Raw genomic sequence first — 19,826 nt, 5'->3', positions numbered from 1 at the left:
CAAACTCCTTAAATATCCTTTTCTCCCCCCAAAAATCACTTATAAAGATTTCCATTATGAACATGATGGTATAGGCTCAATGTCTTCTTCCTTCTACTTCTAGAATTCATACTAAAAAACAGGAAACAAAAACAAGCAAATGAAAATAATACCACAAACTCCCATTTTAGCAAAACTATCAGCTTGGCATCTTGAGAACTGTCAAAAAATTAGATCTAAGGAAACACAAGCAAAAATACATTGAAAGTTGAGGTGTTCACACGGAAGCACAAAAGTCACATCCCCTTTTCTCAAGAACCTTATAAGATCTGGCCCAGCAGAGCTGATTTCTGGCTGAGAATGTGCAGGGTGAAATGGAAACAGTAGCAGAAAGTCTTTAGGGTGCCGAGTGGGAGCAAAACTCAAAAAGTACCAGCAAATATATGCTTCCTAAATAGAAGGGGCTCACCCTGTGATGCGGGACCAATGTCTCCTATTGACATCAGCTAGTTTGAAATCTGGGGTTTATCATTAGAAGCCCTATTGGCCTGGTGTGGTTCAAAGAAGCAATTGAGGCAAGATTGCACACAGTTTCACCAGAGTGTAAACTCCTTTGTTCAGGAACACCCACTTCATGTAATTATGATTAATAAAAATGTCACTGGCAGAGCATTAATACAATGATATGAAAAGAAACATAGTAGAAAAGAAGAACAATATTTATAACAGCTAAAAAACACTTTCCAGAAAATAATGATGCCACAAATCAGAGGAAAAGTGTTACCAAATATACTACCATAAAGTAAAAAGTAATTTAACACAGGAATCACCTCTCTAATGGAAGAACAGGAAGTGCAAATATAAGAAATCAGAAAAGAGATAAGACACAGTAGATTATAAAACATAAGCTGGCAGAATTAAGGAAAATAGAAGGAAACAAACTATCACAGAAATAAAGATAAAATTGGAAAAAGAAATAAGATAATGGACAATACAGAAAAGAGAGACAGACACATAGAATATATAAACAAGAAAAGAACCAAAATAAAATGGAACAAGGAAAGAATTAAAAAGAATTGGTATAAAAATGGAAGCCAAAGAAGACAAGCAAAAGAGATACAACATACTTTTCCTTAAAGTTCCCAAAGAAGAAAAGAAAAAAAGAAGAGTGAAAGAAATAAAAATTTTAAAGTACAATTCAAAAACACTTGAATCTAAGTGTAAGAATGCACATATACCATATACTGCAAATTTTACCCCCCAAAATCAATACTGAGGCACAAACTTGTAAATATATTGGACATTAAAAGTAGAGAACAAATCCATTGGACAGGCTGGCATAAAGATCAGTCATTAATGTGTGGAGGAAAAAGAGGCTGTCCACAGACTTTGTCACCATGACATCTTTGCAAGAAGATAGAGGAGCAACACTTACAAGATGCTCCCAGGAAGAAGGTGAGATTTATATTCAATTAAAGTCTTATTCTGGTATGAAGACTGCAGTTAGACAGTTTTGAACATGCAACATCTGAGGAAATATTATTCCCATGAACCCTATGGAAGACACTTCTAAACAATGAACTTTAGCCAACAAAAGGGTTACTGAAAACACTATGGCAGAAAAATGGGTCTCAGATTTGATCTCAGACACAGAAAAACTCAACGGTTTTCTCCATACTGGAGACTTACTTAAAAAAAGAGAGAGCAATTCAGGAATGTTAGAAATTTTTTTAAAAAGATGGGTAAATGTATACCAACAAATGCAAATATACAAACAAAGAGAAAAATGTAGGAGTTGCAATCTTAATACCAAGCCTAAAGGTACTTCATAATGATAAACGGAACAATTTACATTGAAAGTATGCAGTTATGTATATTTGTGCACCAAATATCACATTTGTGCTCCACAAGACAGACATTACAGGAGATGCAAGGAGAAATAGAAACAAACTAGCAGGAGAAAACATTAATTCACTACTCTCAGTCCATCACAGTTTTAGTAGACACCCAAAAAGACGTTATAGGCATTTAACATGTTTAATGAAGTAACTTTCTGTCATCTATCTATCTATCTATCTATCTATCTATCTATCTATCTATCTATCTATCTATCAATCATCTTTGTCTCTCTCTCTGCCTATTTACCAGCCTATCTGTACATCTCACAAACTCTCTACTGGGAAAATAGAAAACGCTCTACAGTGAAAATGGAAGACATAGATGGCCATTAAAACATTCACAAAAAATTGTCTACATATTAGGCCATAAAAATAATCAATTCAAATTTCAAAAAAAATACAAATATATGCAAATCCAATTAAAAAACATATATGCAATTTGTTTAAAGTCCTGAGTGAACTACAACCTCCCTCTTCCCCCTGTACCCTCTGCCTACCTCTCTCATCTCCCCAGCCTGCCGCCACACCCCCTCTCTATTCCTGAGCACATAAGGCATGTTCTGCCTCAGGGTTTATGTCTTATTCTTTTCTTTTCCTGGAATGTCCTACCCCAGATAACCATGTGACTTGCTTCACCTTTTCATTATTATTTTTACAAACGTCATTTCAGTGAGGCCTTTCTTGGCCATTCTATCTCAAATTTCAAAATTTCAAATCATGCCTTGACCCTTTTTACCCTCCTCTTTGTTACTTTTCTCTTTAGCATTTCCTTTTATCTAATGTACTTATACTTGGGCACTAACACACTTGTATGATGATCTTGATTATTGTCTGTCTCACCCACTGTGACATAAACTTCAAGAAGTCAGGGATTCCTGTCTTCTCTCTTCACTTTTGTATCCCTGGTTCCTAGAACAGTGACTGGAATCTAGTCCATGCTCGACTAGTAGTTGTGAAATGGATTTCTAAAAGAAGAACCGTTTAGAAGCAATGATCAATTAAAGATTACATTTAAGGTATCAAGAAAAAAGACAAAAACCTAGGAAAAAACTAAATAAGAAATGGCAACATCTACATTAAAAAGACACAGATAACAAAACTTGAAATAATTCCTGAAGAACACAAAGTAAGTTTTGAACAGGTACTTTTTGAGAAGCAGAATCATGTGAATAAATATGAATAAATATGTCAGTTCTCCCGAGGTAAAGTAATACACTTCATGCAACCCCAATAAAAATACTAATAGGTTCATTTTTTTAAAAACAATATGATTCTGAAGTTTATCTTTAAAAAAAAGTAACTAGAAACCATATCCAGAGATAGTATGAAAAAGAAAAGTAATAAGTAATGATTGATGGTTCTATCGGATATTAAAACATAAAGGATCAGTTACTTAAAGAGTGAGGTTCTGTACAGACTTTATTTGCCGTTTAATTCTGCTTATGAATTGTTAAATATTTTGTATTTTTCTTTGTGATTTTTGTACTTTATTTAGGAAGTTTCCTTCCAAATTTATTATCTTTCTTCTAATATTTTGAAGTTTCCTTTTTTACGTTGGGCAATTCGTTCCATCTGGAATATATTTCAGCATTAAGTACAAAAAGAAGATATATAATGATTTTTTTCCTCCAAAAGTCTTGCTAATCTCCTTGACACCATTTATCAGTTCACACTTTGAATTATGTGCTTCCTTTGCATATATAAATTTCGTTTTCATCCATATATATATGTAATAATCACACACATAGCTAATCATATATATACATATATATATATTTATACGAGATTCTCTCACTATCTCTTTCTCCACAGGATTCAGCTGGGGGGGGTTGTTTTTCTTTTTTCTTTTGGACACACTGCTTCTTTGAGTCCAACAATGTCATACTTTTTTTTCCTGTGGTTTTATAATATTTTTCATGTTAGGTTCTCTTTTGTTAGTCTTCCTTTTATAACTTTTTGGCTATTCTAAACTATTTATTATTCAACTTAAAATATAAAATCATTTTATTAATAGAAAATAATCCATTGGTATTTTGATGTGGAGTTTTCGTAAACCTTAGGATGAGGTTGAGTAGTTGATGCCTTTCTGATGTCACTCTTACAACCTAGAAGCATAGCACGTTTCTGTTTATTTTCAGCTTCTCTCTCTCGGAAAGATATCTGTACTTTTATTGTAGGCTATACACGTGTCTTATTAAGTTTATTCTTATGTGTTTTATATTTTTGTTTCTACTGTGAACTTGTGGAGTCTTTGTTTTAAATGTATCTTTTAATTAAAATTTTGGCAGCAGGGTTTAAAAATATTTTGTCACGTCAAAATTATGAGTGATGCTTTAATAATTTTTTTTCTACTTTACAACTGTTATTCTTAAATTTTTGTTTTATATTTTATTTTAATGGCCAAAAGTTTTAGAAAAAAAAATTTAATGATGATGATGTGACTTTTCCTACATTGTCCCAGAGGTTAAGTGACATTTTGATGTTTCTGTGTAGCTTGAGAGATATTTTTATATCATACAAATGTATTATACTCCCGTTCCTAATCTGATCATTTCTTTAAGATTAGAATTAGGGTTAAATTTTATCCACCAGCTTTTCTATCATCTGTTGATATGGCATGTGGTTTTCTTAATTGACTGACTGATATAATATTATAGTTTACGGTATTAAGTCATCTTTACATTCTTGTGTATAACTACTTGGATATGATAATTTTTTAATAAACCATTAATTTTCATTAAATATTTGTTCAATTAAATATATAGTTAATTCAATATTTAATCAATCAATATTTATTTATTAGTACCTATTTGAGATTTCACATATATGTCTGTAAGTGAAATTGCTCTATATTGTTATTATTGTATGATATCCTGGTATAAAAGTTTTCCAGTTTCATATTATAGAGATTATTTTAGTTCTAAATGTAATAGTGGTTTATACATTTAAAAATTGAGAATAAAACTATCACACAAATGTTCTATCATCTCATCTCTGATTGAATAATATCAGCTATGTAAGAAAAAAAGAGATGTATAAATACTAGTTTAACATGATTCTTTTCGCCCAACATTTATTACATCAAATGATACCATTTGATATCAGCTATTTTGTAAACCTCTTATTTTAGTGTATTATTGCTAGTTTTAAATGCTATGATTATTAGTTTTTTCTTTATCTAATATTTAGTAACAATGAAACCTGCAACAATTCCTTTAGAGTTCTACCCAAATCCTTACATATCTATATGACGTCAGGGAAATCACTTTATCAGTTAATGAACACACTTAACAAATGACTTTCCCTAATAAAGAATGCATAAAACTATCAAAAGAATGAAAAAAAAAGAAATATATATATATATTTCAAGACTAGATTTTGGCCCTCAGGCCAAATGATAAATAGAAGTAAAGTTGAGGGTATATTACATGTCTTTCTGAATTAAAAAATATGTATATATGTATATATAAAGAAGAAATTAAAATTGTAACTCCTCACCTTCCCTTTTCTACTGTCTGTTTAAAAGTTGTATTTAGTCATTTATTTACACACATCTGATTAATGTTTGGTAAGAAATGGCTATGGTGGGGAAAGGCATGAGAAATTATCTAAAATAGAGCAAACTGCAGTTGATAGCCTAAATGTGCATTTGCAGTGATTGTTCTGGGAAAGTTGCCAGATGGAGCATTTTGCTTAGTAGGTTTGAAGAAAGTCATTTGTGTGTGTGTGTCAACAAGCAAAAAAAAAAAAAAGGGGAGACTTCTAAATTAATAAAGGGAAAAAAAGTAGAATCTTTACTTGACTGTTTCAGGTATCAAAAAAGCTATCTCTCCTTGGTAGAATATCTTTATGCTTTAAATAAAACTTCAGTTTTTCATACCAAGGGGAACACTGAACAAAAGAGATATCTTTGCCTTTTTCCCCCACATTAAGCATTTGAACTTGTTAGATGTGGACAATTTTAAGATAGAGTAAACAATGTTTTTTCACCTGTGAAATCACTTGACTTTTCACTTGAAATAATTTATAAATATGCCATTGAATGAGTTTTCTATTCCTTTATAATAAATGACCTCAAAATGTACTGGCTTAAAACAACAACAATTTTATTTGCTTGTGATTTTCTGATCAGCAATTGAGGCTGAGTTCAGCTGAGCAGTCCTTCTCTTGGTCTCATTTTGGGTCACTTCTGTTGCCACAGTTGTGTGGTGGCTCAGCAGGGACTGAATGGTGTAGGACGGCCTCACTTACGTGTCGGGCAGTTGAGGATGCTTGTTGGCTGGGCTCCGGTGACTCCAACAGAGGAGTTTGAACTTTACATGGTGACTTCAGCAAAGGCAAAGAGTGAAAACTGCAAGGTCTCTTAGGGCCTAGACTTGGAAGCTGACAAGGTAATTTCTGCCACATTCTATTGGTCAAAGCAAGCCACAAGGTCAACCCAGACTTAAAGTGAAGGAAGAGTAGACTCTACCTTTTGATAGAAAGAATAGCCAAGTTACATGGCAGAGAGTATGAGTACAAGAGTAAGTAGAACTATCATGGATCATTGCTAACTATTTACCATAGTTAGTATTATGGGACTACTAATGAGAGAAAGTTCTCAATAGTATGTGTAGTTTTAACTATAAAATAGATTATGTGAATGGGGTAACAAGCATATTTACCATGTCATTTAATCAATTAAATAAACTTCAAAATAAATAAATTTGATGAATCATTTTTCCCTGAATTTAGAATGTCAATAAACCCTTTTCAAACACTTTCCACTTGTGTGTGTGTGTGTGTGTGTGTGTGTGTGTGTGTGCATGCATATGTGTGTGTGTGGTTTGTGATTTGGTTTAAAACCTGCTATAAAGTGAAACAACATAAACCTAAAGTTTTGGGTTGGTTTAAAATCAACTTAGAATTTTGAGGTGGAGGGTGGGAGGGGAAGCAATTTGCCTCCATGAGGTTAACGTTAGGAAGTGTTTTATTTATTTACTGATAGTAATCAGTAGATTGGCTGAATAGTCTTTATAAGCAATTGCTTTTCTTGCTGATACTATTTCACTTCAGTGTAGAATTGTGTAAACATAAGGTGTGCTTCTCTTTAACAATTAGATTCTGCATCAATCCGATCCCACTTGAGTGAAAAACACCTTCTTAAAATAAGTTAAGATGTTAGGTGATGATACCCTAAGTGCTTAGTCCATCCTGTCCAATAAAAACTATTTAAATATATGTAAATTGTGGCAGAATTGTCTTTTAGAGTAATCAAGAACAGGAAGCAAGCCTGGCCACAGAGGAAAGGTGAATGACTCACTGCACAAGACCTGAGACTTTGTTTGGTTTAATATATAATAACTTCTTGGTGAAAAGAATTATGTTAAGCTAGTCTTTATACTTTTTTTTTATTACATAGACAATATACAGCCTATTTTACCTAATCACTTCACTTTATGGGTGAAGAAATTGATACTCAGTGAATTAACACTCTTGACCCAAGACCACTTAGTTGGTAATAGAAGGGGGCTGAAAACCCAGATCGTCTAACTACCGGAGCCCTGCTTTTTTGTTTATTTTTTTGCTCAGTTATTCAAAACTTGCATTGAATGAACTAATACTTACCTGACAGTCCAACTTTTCCCTCTTCATCTAGGCATTTGGCCAATTCCAAAATGGCCCTTTCATTTTTGTTTGGTGTATATAGACCAGACATTGGGGTATTAATGACAGCTTAAAGAAGTCACTTCCTTGATAACATTTTAACAATATTATGAAAATGAATTTACTCTCATAGTAAAAGCACAGTTAGCCCCCTGATATTAAACATTGTTTTCTTACAATGAAATGTTTAAGTAAATTAATTCTACAGTGTATTAAACATTGATTTGTTAAAATAAAGTGTGTCACTCAATCCAAATAGCTAATTTCATTATCTTCATTATTCATCATTTATATTTTAACATTTGGAAAGTTGAGGTTTTAAAATATCATTTGAGACTCTGGAAAATAATTTTCACATAAGGCACGTTAAATAAGCAACTTATTTACAAGTTTGCCCCAATTGTGTTTTGCATAATCAAATGTTAGATTTAATAGTCATTATAGAAAAGTATTTTTCACAGAGCGTATACATATTATGGTGAACTATATCAAATTGTCATTTTGTAGCAATATTGGCAATTTTATGTGATTTAACCTAACGTACATGTTGATTATATATTATTCTCCATGATTTGAATGAGCTATAGTCCTGCATTTCTAGTTGTTGAAATTTTCTTCAATCTGTATAAATCATTAGTTCAACAAATACAAATTGATATAAATTAAATAAACCTTTTAAAATGGTAAATTGTTATACATTTGTGTTTTTTTCAGAACATATAATCTTCAAGTGATAAGAAAGTTCATTTCTTAAAAATAATACACAACACTCACTCAGCTTCCCTAGATAATACAGCAAAAAGAATTTGAGCAAAAGTAAAGAAATAAATGAAAGAAGACTGGGACACAAATAAGAAGTTGTGGGTAGAAGAGAAAATTGGAAAAGTGTGTTTTTACCAAAAGACTCAGAAATATTATTGGGCGTATTTACTCCTGAATATTACGTAGATTCTCTGAGATTAAATTAGAATCAGGAAACAATGTAATATCACATTTCCTGTATTCACAAAGATATACCAATTGAAAGACTATGAATAAGTCCTCTTCTAAATGATAGTTAGACCAAAACTACTTCTGAAATTGACAAAGAATCTTTAAAGACAGAAAACTTTTATTTGAATTTAATCTTTCGTCTCAACATTGGGAATGTTATTTTCTACTCAAAGAATACTCATTTTGTTTAGTGTAGCAGTAAAATATCATGAAGATTAAAGCTATGACATAATATTTTGAGAAGATTTTAGGGCCCCTAAATTCGGTTTGGAGAGCCTATATGTATATCCGGGGGTTCTGTGGTTCCATTTTCTATTGTGCTTCTGTTCCTTTGGTGTTCCTGTAGTTGTATTTGGTAGTGACTTGTGGTGATGTTGACCTCAACTAATTTTTTTGTTTGTTTTTAATAATGATAAAGGTATGATTTGTAGAAGCACCATTGTGCCTTATCTGCCTGTTACCAAACAGATGATTCTTTCTTTTTCTAAGGAATTGAGACTTTTTCTGGCTTTTCCCAGAAAAGTGAGCCTCAAAGTTCAATAGGTTTTCACAATCCAATGGGTTAAATGGGGATCTTCTCAGCTAGAAACTCCTAGAGAAATGAGAGGATATGAGCAGCACAACCAAGTAGAGAGACCTTTTTTGAGTTCCCAAACTGAGTGTTAAATGGAGGTCCCAGCTGTCACTGTGTAACTTGATGAGCCAGAGGTCAAATGTCTTAATTTTCTTGACCTGTACTGCTCATGTTGCAAAGACTCTTCCCTGAACTTCCAGGAGCTTCTTAAGTTTTTATTCTGTAAATGTTAGCTACTTTTATTACCTTTATATTATTATTATTATTATTATTATTATCATTATTAACCAGGCAGTCTGTTAGGTACTGGGGATATAATGGTAAACAAAAAAACATAGTTTCTGCCCTCATGGAAGAGAGAGAGAAATCGGTAATCCATAATTTGGCATAAATTTACACACTTGCATCCGTTTTTTAGCTACCCATATCTGAGTTGGTGTGTTAAATTTCATCATAAAGGGATATTTTTGCATTGATCTCAGTTGATCCTTTGGTGTTGAGACTATAGTCACATAAATTAAGCCTCCTGCCTCTTCCTCCCAGATAACATTTTTTGAGTATCATATGCTAAGCAACATTCAATATGTTTATGTTAGCTTTTTAATATCTTCCCTGGAGTCTTATGAAGCAAGCGTTATTATGCTCATTTACGGATGAGGAAACTGAGGCACGGAGTGGTTCAGTGACTTGCCCAAGGCCACAAAGCCAGCATTCTGACCACACGTTATGTACACAATGTACACATAGGAGAAAGGAAAGTAATCAAATAGCTTCTCACCATCATAGATATGTGGAACAACCAGTTGAATTGATTCAGAGGACATCATGAAACAGGATTATAATATTTGATTGTTTATAAGAGCCAAAATTTGGGAATAACCCAAATCTCCAAAAATGAGAATAGTAAATTAAAATATAGTCTAAATGTATTATGAAATACTATATAGCCATTAGGAGTAATTATGTAGACATATGTTTAATAACATGGAAAGAAACCATATGACCTATTGTTGAGAGAAGAAAAAACAGATTATAGAACAGCAACTAGAGTGTTATCACATTTGTATAAAATTGCATACATATGGGTAGATGCAGAGGGAAATACCTGAAAATATGTTCACTAAGAATGCTTACCTGGGGATGTTGAGATTACATCTAAGCTTCATATTTTTATTTGTACCTTTGTATAATATGTGAGCTTATTTTTACTATAATCATGTATCAATTTTGTAAAAATCACGCTATATAACAAACAACACAGAAAGGTATAATGGGAAATGGACTCAGAGTTTGGATATCTAGGTCCTGCTCCTTACTTTGCATGTAGCTATTGGTATGACCTTTAGTAAGTCTCTTAAATTCTCTCGATCTCAGTTTTATAAAGTTTAAACTTTAAAAATAAGCTGAGTAGTCTTATTTTCTAGAGACTATGGTTCGTTCATTCAGAAGGCACTTGGTTACCCACGTGACTCTAGGACTGACCTAAGGAACTGGGAAAAGAACCAAAGACTTATCTCAAAAACAGCTCCTCCTCTTCTTCCTTTGTCTTCTTTCCCTTTCCTTTAAATTGCAACGTTAACAGTGAATATTGGTTATACAGAAAAACAGAATTTAACCACTGTGGCCAAAAGTCAAGACTGTCAAAAGACAAGATTGTGGTCATTGTGGTCAGACCTTCCCCATTTGGTATCCTCGTGGTAGAGCATGGGGTTGGAGAGTAAGTTAGAAGATGGGTCTAGGAAGAACTGCGTAACCAGACTTGGCATATCCTCATACACAAGACCAACTCTGGTCAGAAATCTTTGTGGTTGTTTGGATAATAAAGTGGATGCGTGAGAAGAGGCTTCAGTGAGTTAGATCAAGGAAGTTCTCAGTCCCCGGAGATATGTCAGAAAAAGCTATTAGAGAATTATAATCAAGTGTGCTTTCCTTGAATATTCTATGGGATTCAGGAGTGTTATCAAACTGTGCCACAAAATCTGAGGGAAAAAAAGCCTCAGTCTTGGTGTCATTCATTTATCAATTTATTCAGTCATCAAACACTTATTGAACACCTACTGGTTGTCAGACACTGTGCTAGGATGCAAAAATGAATAAGTTGTAGACCTCAGAGAGTTTTAGTGTAATAAGGAAGACCTATATGTGTGTAGATATTGCAATACAATGTGATATGTGCAAAGATGGAGGACAAAGAATGCTATTGTAGCCCAAAAAAGACAGGGCCTCCACATCTCAAAGCCTTAGCAAGAGCAGAAAATAAGATGATGTCCTTTGTCTTACTAAAGATTAAACAATCGTCTTCCAAAATGTTAGAAAGATTTACAGATCCCTCTAGGATAGCAGCTTTTCCATGCATTTCTGTTTACTAGAGAGAGTCTTATAACCTATAAGTAGATTCCATTCAGTTGCAAAAGGTCTAACTCATTACCCTCTTTCTCAAATTCCCAAACAGTTCTTTAAATCCCAGGTAAAGACCCAGAATTGAAGGTTAAAAAATCCCCAATTCTCCCCAAATATGCATACACAGTGGGACTTGCAAGAAAAGTTTCCTTTAGCCACCATGGTTTAGTGGTATTCGTTTTCTAGGATTACCATAATAAATTACCACAAACTACATGGCTTAAAACTTCAGAAATTTATTCTTCCACAGTTCTGAAGGCCAGATGTTCGAAATCAATGTGTCAGCAGGGCCGTGCTCCCTCCAGAGGCTCTAGGGGAGATTCCGTTCCCTGTCTCTTGCTGTTTCTGGTGGTGCCCAGCCTTCCTGGGCTAGCAGTCACTTCACTCCAATCTCTGTCTCCGAGGTCACATTGCCTGCTCCTCCTCTGTGTGTGTCTCTCCTCTCTTTGTCTCTTATAGGGACATTTATCCTTGGATTTACCCAGAATATCCAGGGGAACCTCCTCATTTTAAAATCCTTAATTTAATTGCATCTGTGAAGACTCTTTTCCTAAAGAAGGTAACATTTACAAGTTCCAGGGATTAGGACTTTACATCCTAATATCTATTTACTACACCACCTGAGACGATCCCCCCTTTCAAGCTTGAAATTGTCCTTTGGTTGGTTCTTAAGAGATAATGAAGGATTTTCTGTGGAATTTCAGGATCTCAGAGTGAAAAGGAAAGATCCTCTTAGGAAAGGTCAGTACGGACCTTTTACTTTGGTATCACTTAATAGAAATTGTGAAAATTGGGGAACCAAGAGAGATTTTTGAAAAAAATGGAGACATGAGAAGCCCAACAACAATACATTCCTGAGAAGTCTCCTGGGATTTTGCGAGTGGCTCTGATAAGTGGAATACAACTTGTTTCTGGTAGAGCTGGGATATCAAATGAGTTTATTTTTCACTGTAAGCAGCAAATGATATATTTATTAGACCCTCTCTCTAAGTCCTAAGTGAGTGGTTTGGCAAACATCCTAAAGCTCAGGCTATACCTTTTCAAACGCTAGGTCCTGTAACAGTGGTAAGCTAAGGAGAGAAACATTTTTCTAGAAACCAAAGAGTTCAGTTCCAGCCTCATAGGACTCTAAAATAACTGTATATGCAACAGTTATTCACTGTCTACAGTTAACTTCTTTGTTGTCCACTGACAAACTCCACTAAGTGTATGACATTCTAAACCCAATAATAATTATAATTTTAAAAATATAGTTATTAAGAAATGTTATACATTGTTTCTCATTGCATTCTCCGAAAACTAATTAAGATTTAGCAGCATCTCATAATATTAGGTCATTGGCTCTGCTCAGCCACATATAGACTTTAAATTAGCTCAAGCATTTCCAGAAGCAAGAAGATTAAATCACACCAAGGAGTTATTTTAATATGGCATTAACAATTAAAGTCACAGCTGAATCTAGTTTGACTACTGTTTAAGTCACCCAGTGGGTAGTGGCAATAGACTGTAGAGTCCCTAATACTTTTTTGGGCCACATTCTTTGCTTGAATAGCCATCCACATTTGCTAAGATAAAACTACGATGCTTCATTTAACTTTCCTAAAATAGATAATGCTTTGATCTGCTGGAAACCCAGTTATATTTAGTCTATTACATTTTTTTTTTTTGTAATATACAAACTACCTATCTCCAAAGAGATTCTGAAATAATTTATAGTATTAAAACATGTTTAAGAAACAGAGTCATCATTTATTCTAATTTAAAAAATTTGTAATAATGGTATGTGGTTGCTACTGCTTTTGGTCAGCTTTTCTTTTCTTAGAGGACCCTGTCCTTTGGCCACAAATGACTTAGCTTTAGCTCATCACAGTATCCCATCTCTCTACTAACAATGATTGGGTCAAGAAATGGGCATGTGACCCAAGTAAGACAAATCAGAATTCATCCTTGGAATTGTGACATTGACACTGGGAAACAGCAGCCCTTTTTTTTCCCCCTATTGAGTTGTTAAATTGGGGCTTCCAGAAGCATAGTCCACAGATACCTGGGGAAAATTGTTTCCTTTAGGAGGGTGTTATATGAGCAGACAAAGACAGGCCAAGATTTAAAAGACAGAGAATGAGAAAGCTATAGAGATAGAAAGAAACAGAGGAACAGAGTGAGAGAGTACTAGATGAGAAGTGCCACATTTCGGTCCCTTGAAGACAGGTTCTCACAGGTAGCCTATCGATTCTGTGAGCTGCCTTGGTGTCTTCAACTTACAGGAACCAATAAATTCTCTTTTGTGCTCAGGTTAGCCTGAATTTTACAACTATCACTTGCAAACAAAAAAACTCCAACTGATATGATTATATGGTTCTCATTTCTAATAGAGAATTTGTTCCGTTTCATCTGAGGAGGCACACACAAGGCATTGAATGCTAGGAGATATTGAGATATTTTTTCAAGGAAATCCTCATTGGGGACAGGGAGGGGAACTTTGAGGAAGCCCTGCACAAGTTGTCCCATTGTAGTTTTACATCTATAAAAAGATTCTTGTTTTAAATAAAGAGATATTTAGTTAAAGCATCTTTTCATATTTCTAGGAAAACTATAGTTGGACTTGTTCAGTGTTTCCTCACAGTATTTTTTTTCTTTTTTCAGTAAGGATCACTAAAGTGAAGATGTATCAGCTAAGATTTTAAAAAAAGGCAAAAAGCTGTGTTGCTTCCTGAAGAGGTATTTTAAAACAGTCATGGAGTTTAGAAAATGGTAAACCAACCCTATTACATATTAGATGCTCAAGTGAGATTTTGTTCACTTTGGGGCCCTAAATGTGTGAGAAGCACTGCTGATGTTCTGTCACAAGGATTTCACAGTCATACCTCCCTCTATTTCTTTACCTTCTCATCCTATTTTACTAAGGAAGGGGTTCAAAGGGGCGCTTTCAGAGAGGGTCATACATTTTTTTTCTTGAAAATTATGTCTGAATTCATGCAAGCTCTCCCACAGGTTAACTAAAGTTAATGTGCTGGTATTTTCTGCCATAATCTATGGACAGTTTTGGGCCTAAAAGACCTGAGTGTGATCCCTGAGGAAGGTCAGACCCTGAATGGAGCTGCACCCTGATAAACATACCAGGAGAACAGCGCCAAAAAACTCTTCGAAGGATATTTATGATATCACTCAACACCATAATAATGCATATCAAGATACCACAGAAGCCTGAAACCCACAATTAGGTAATTATGTTGATTATATATGTGAATTTTGACTATAGAATAATGAGGAATATTTTAGAATAATGACTAATGTACTAAATTTTAACTTATAAAGATGTATTTAGTCAAGTGTACCAAAGATGAGTGGTGCTTTTATGAATATTCTCAATCTTTTAGATTTATAAATTTGGAGTGGATTATCAGCAAGTAAACATATAATTAGTTCAGGAAGTTCCAAATTATCACAAGAATCACATTTTTACCATGTGCACGCATGCAAATAAAAAAAAAATCCTGGTCTTTGAATTGTTATTGAAACATATCTGGCATACATATTGGCGACTGACACATTAGCATCAAAAGTGTGACTAAAGTGATTACTGATATTTTGCTCCCCTAGGATCAGGGATTCCTCATTCGATGTTAAAAGAATATAAGATGTTATTCCGGTTATTTCCTAAAATGCTTGGTTATGAGAAAAATTGCAGCTTATCTACCATGAATTCTTCTCACACAAAAACAAAATTATTTCCTGAATGATTAAAGAACATATGTTGGCAGAGTTAGTTCCTCTTTTTAAAATAGTCCGTGTCAAAGGAGGTGAAAGACCTGTACACTGAAAACTATAAGACATTATTGAAAGAAATTGAAGAAGACATAAAGAAATGGAAAGATATTCCATGCTCATGGATTGGAAGAATAAACATAGTTAAAATGTCCATATTACCTAAAGCAATCTACAGATTCAATGCAATCCCAATCAAATCCCAGTGACGTTCTTCACAGAAATAGAACAAAGAATCCTAAAATTTATATGGAATGACACAAGACCCTGAATAGCCAAAGCAATCCTGAGAAAAAAGAACAAAGCTGGAGGCATCACAATCTCTGACTTCAAAAGATACCACAAAGCTATAGTAATCAAAACAGCATGATACTGGCACAAAAACAAACACACAGACCAATGGAACATAATTGAAAACCCAGAAATAAAACCACACATCTACGGACAGCTAATCTTCAACAAAGGAGCCAAGAACATACAATGGAGAAAAGAAAGTCTCTTCAATAAATGGTGTTGGGAAAACTGGACAGCCATATGCAAAAGAATGAATGTAGACCATTGTCTTATGCCACACACAAAAATTAACTCAAAATAGATTAAAGACTTGAATGTAAGAGCTGAAACCATAAAACTCCTAGAATAAAATATAGGCAGTACACTCTGACATCGGTCTTAGTAGCATCTTTTCGAATACCATGTCTACTCAGACAAGGGAAACAAAAGAAAAAAATAAACAAATGGGAATATATCAGACTAAAAAGCTTCTGCAAGGCAAAGGAAACCGTGAACAAAACAAAAAGACAACCCATCAACTGGGAGATAATATTTGCAAATCATATATTAGATAAGGGGTTAATTTCCAAAATATATAAAGAACTCATGCAACTCAACAACAAAAAACAAGCAACCTGATCAAAAAATGGGCAAAGGATATGAACAGACATTTTTCTAAAGAAGATACACAGATGGACAATAGGCATATAAAAAGATGTTCAACATCACTAATTATTAGAGAAATGCAAATCAAAACTACGAAGAGATATCACCTTACATCTGTCAGACTGGCTAGAATTAGCAAGGCAAGACATAACAAATGTTGGAGAGGATGTGGAGAAAAGGGAACCCTCATACACTGCTGGTAGAAATGCAAACTGGTGCAACCACTATGGAAAATAGTATGGAGATTTCTATAAAAATGAAAATACCACACGATCCAGCTATCACACTACAGGATATTTATCCAAAGATCTTGAAATCAACAATTCAAAGAGATTTATGCACCCCTGTGTTCATTGCAGCCTTATTCACTACAGCCAAGATGTGGAAGCAACCCACATGCCCTTCAGCTGATGAATGGATAAAGATGATGTGATGTATATATACAATGGACTACTACTCAGCCATAAAAAAAGATAAAATTGTCCCATTTGCAACAACATGGATGGACCTTGAGGGTACGGTGTTAAGTGAAATAAGCCAGACAGAGAAAGACAAACACCACATGATTTCACTCATATGTGGAAGATAAACACATGGATCAAGAGAACAGATTAGTGGTCACCAGAGTGGAAGGAGATTGGGGAGTGAGCAAAAGGGGTAAAGGGGCACATATGTATGGTGACAGATAAAAATTAGACTATTGGTAGTGAGCACGATGCAGTCTACACAGAAACTGATAAACAACGTGCACCTAAAACTACACAATGTTATAAATGATTATGACCTCAATAATATAATTGAAAAAAGTAAAATAAAATAATCCATGTCAAGACCACCAGACACAAATTATTCATTAGTAAAATTTAAATTATCCTACATTTCAAAAATTGACAATATCACGTATCTCAGATCTTGTTACAGATCTAGGTATCATTACATCTCACAAGGACATTGGAAAGGTTTCTTTGTGGTTTATGTTTGACCAGGCAATCAAGGTTTTTTCCCTCCATTAGAACATAGTCACATTAATGAATTTACAATTATAATCTCAAAATAAATAGCATCGGAACTGGAGGGGCAAGGATCTTAAACCCACAGTACGAGACATATTTCTGTTGAATGTACTGCTACATGAACGCTTGGTTCATCAAGCACCACAAAGGCAGTGGTATAGTAGGGAGTAGAAGTTGGAGTGCATATGGCATTCTCTATCTTTGATTCTAGCACTTTCAAGTGAGCTATTGTGTACTGTATCAAATTGTAGCTTTTAGGGAAGAAAGGAAATGTTGCTTAAGAAAGAACATCACTGTTGTTTTAAAATACAAGTAGCGGGGTACTGCCTTTGATTCAACTGTTTTAAGTCCTTGTTTTCTCAAACTAAGTGCTTGCTGTTCCCAAATATGCAAGAATAACTTTTTACACTTTTTCCCTCCAACACTTCTTGATTGGCTTTGCAGAAATAAAGTTTTAAAATAGAAAAATTAAAAAAAATTAAAAAAAATGCTAAATAGGTAGCATGCGGACATTTAAATCAGGGACTCTATTTAGTTTGGGAGCCTAACAAAATTCTATATCAAAAGCACAGCTCTTTTACTAAACTATGTAGGCAATCATTGAACAATGTCAAATGTATATAGAATTTCTCATTTAGTTAAGATATTTTGGTTATTTATATTACAATTTATACTTGATGTAGATTTGATTGCACATTATTTTTTATGACCATCTTGATATGCCATAATATGGTTTGCAATCAGTTCTCATAAAGTTAATAAGAACTGGTTTTTACCTAACACAGCTTCTATCCAAGGCATAAATTAGCTATTAGCTTTAAGTTGCCTGATCAAAAAGACAACAGTTTCTAAAAGCTTCCCTTGAAATTCTCTGAAAAAATACAGTGGAATTAATGTAATGCAAAAGGCCTGAAAAAAATACATTCATGGACGATTTTTTACTTCAGTGTACCATCATTATAATGTTGCACTCCATTGCTTTGGCTGATGAAGTTCTCAAGGTAACTTTAAAACTTAATATGTTCTCAGCAAAATATTTTTTACCTTGTGATGTCTGAACCCTTTCTGGCAAAAAAGTAAGTCCTTGACTAAAAGACATAAATTTCTGACTTCTCTCCCTCCCCCTCTCCCATTCTCTCTCTCCCTCTCTGCCTGCATGTCTGGAACTCTTGATATATATAGAATAGAACAATAAAAAAGAAGTTGGAAATGAGTTAAGCATAAAATTTGGTATTAAGAGCTGAAAACAAGGCATGGAAGCTAAAAATTTGTATATATTACATACAATAACATAATAGAAATAATGGGATATAAGTAGAAGAATAAGGGAGGAAATCTATTAGGCAACTCCAAAACAAGAAAATTAAGAAAAATAATAGTGTCAGTCTCTTGCAGATCAATTAAAGAGTGGGAATTGAGCCAATGTTAGAAAAGGAAGAATAGTACTATAATCTTCTCTTGAAAGCAACGGCAATAGGCCATTTATCCTGTTGGTTTTACTTTGGGCTGATGCCCAGCCCGGACAATTAATAAAATATTCTTGCTATGATACTGACAACTTTATCTTGCTGCTGTTAACAAAGTGTCACTAATAACTTTTTGTGTGCAGATCGAATCCATATTCTAAATTTAAATGAAGTGAAAATGCAATCAATAAAGCAATGCAATTGTAAAGAAACAAATCAGCAGACAAAGGAGACCAATCTCTGCTCTTTCTTGGGGTGAACATGTTGAGTAGAAGCACAAATCAACCTGGATATTTTCATGATAAGAACCATGTTTACAATGAAATATCTATATGGTATCTGGGTATCTGAATGGATCACTAAGCTGGATTATTTACAGGACTCCAAACAACTGGATATTTTGAGTTCCATATACATTGGTCCTCACAAACACCCTTGTAAAATAACCTAAATAAATGTGTTTCCTTTTTCAATGATAACAAAATATATAGTGTGTTCTGTCCTATCCCAATAATATGTCTAAATTAGAACCAGTATTTGATATTCTCTCTCCTTCTCTAAGTATTTTGAAAAGAAAAAGACCACAAATACATTAGATTTTTTTAATTACAAAGGAATTCTCTAATATTTTAGCTTCTCTATGGTTTTATCCCAACTTATTTTTATTCCCCAAAATACCTTTTACTAATAGTAACATTATCATTATAAACAATGGATTTTATAATAAAAATTCAAATAATTAAATTATTTAATATATTATTTGATGCAAAAAATTTTGTTTTTCTTTTGTTCTCTGTTTTTTTTAGGAGTATTATAGTTGCTTATTTCTGAAAATTCTTGTACAATGCTACAATGCTGGCCACAATTGAGTCAATTTAATATCTTTGAAAATCAGGATCCTATCCAAGAACAATAAATCACTTTCATTATTTTAGTCACACTACATAAACACTGGAGAAATGTTGACAATTCAACCTCTGTCTTTCAGAGCTTTTTCAGTCACCAAAAATAAATAAATACACTGAATGGAGTCTAAACAATATGATTGTAAATTTCTGATAAAGCTCCATTATTTCCATCATCCTAAATCTTAGAGTTTTCATATAGCATGATGGTATATAGTAGCAAAAACTAAAGATTTGGTGAGTGTATT

This window comes from Ceratotherium simum, chromosome 19, assembly GCF_057802395.1.
Source record: "Ceratotherium simum simum isolate JZ-2026a chromosome 19, ASM5780239v1, whole genome shotgun sequence".
NCBI lineage: Eukaryota > Metazoa > Chordata > Mammalia > Perissodactyla > Rhinocerotidae > Ceratotherium > Ceratotherium simum.
This window is presented reverse-complemented; position numbering follows the sequence as displayed.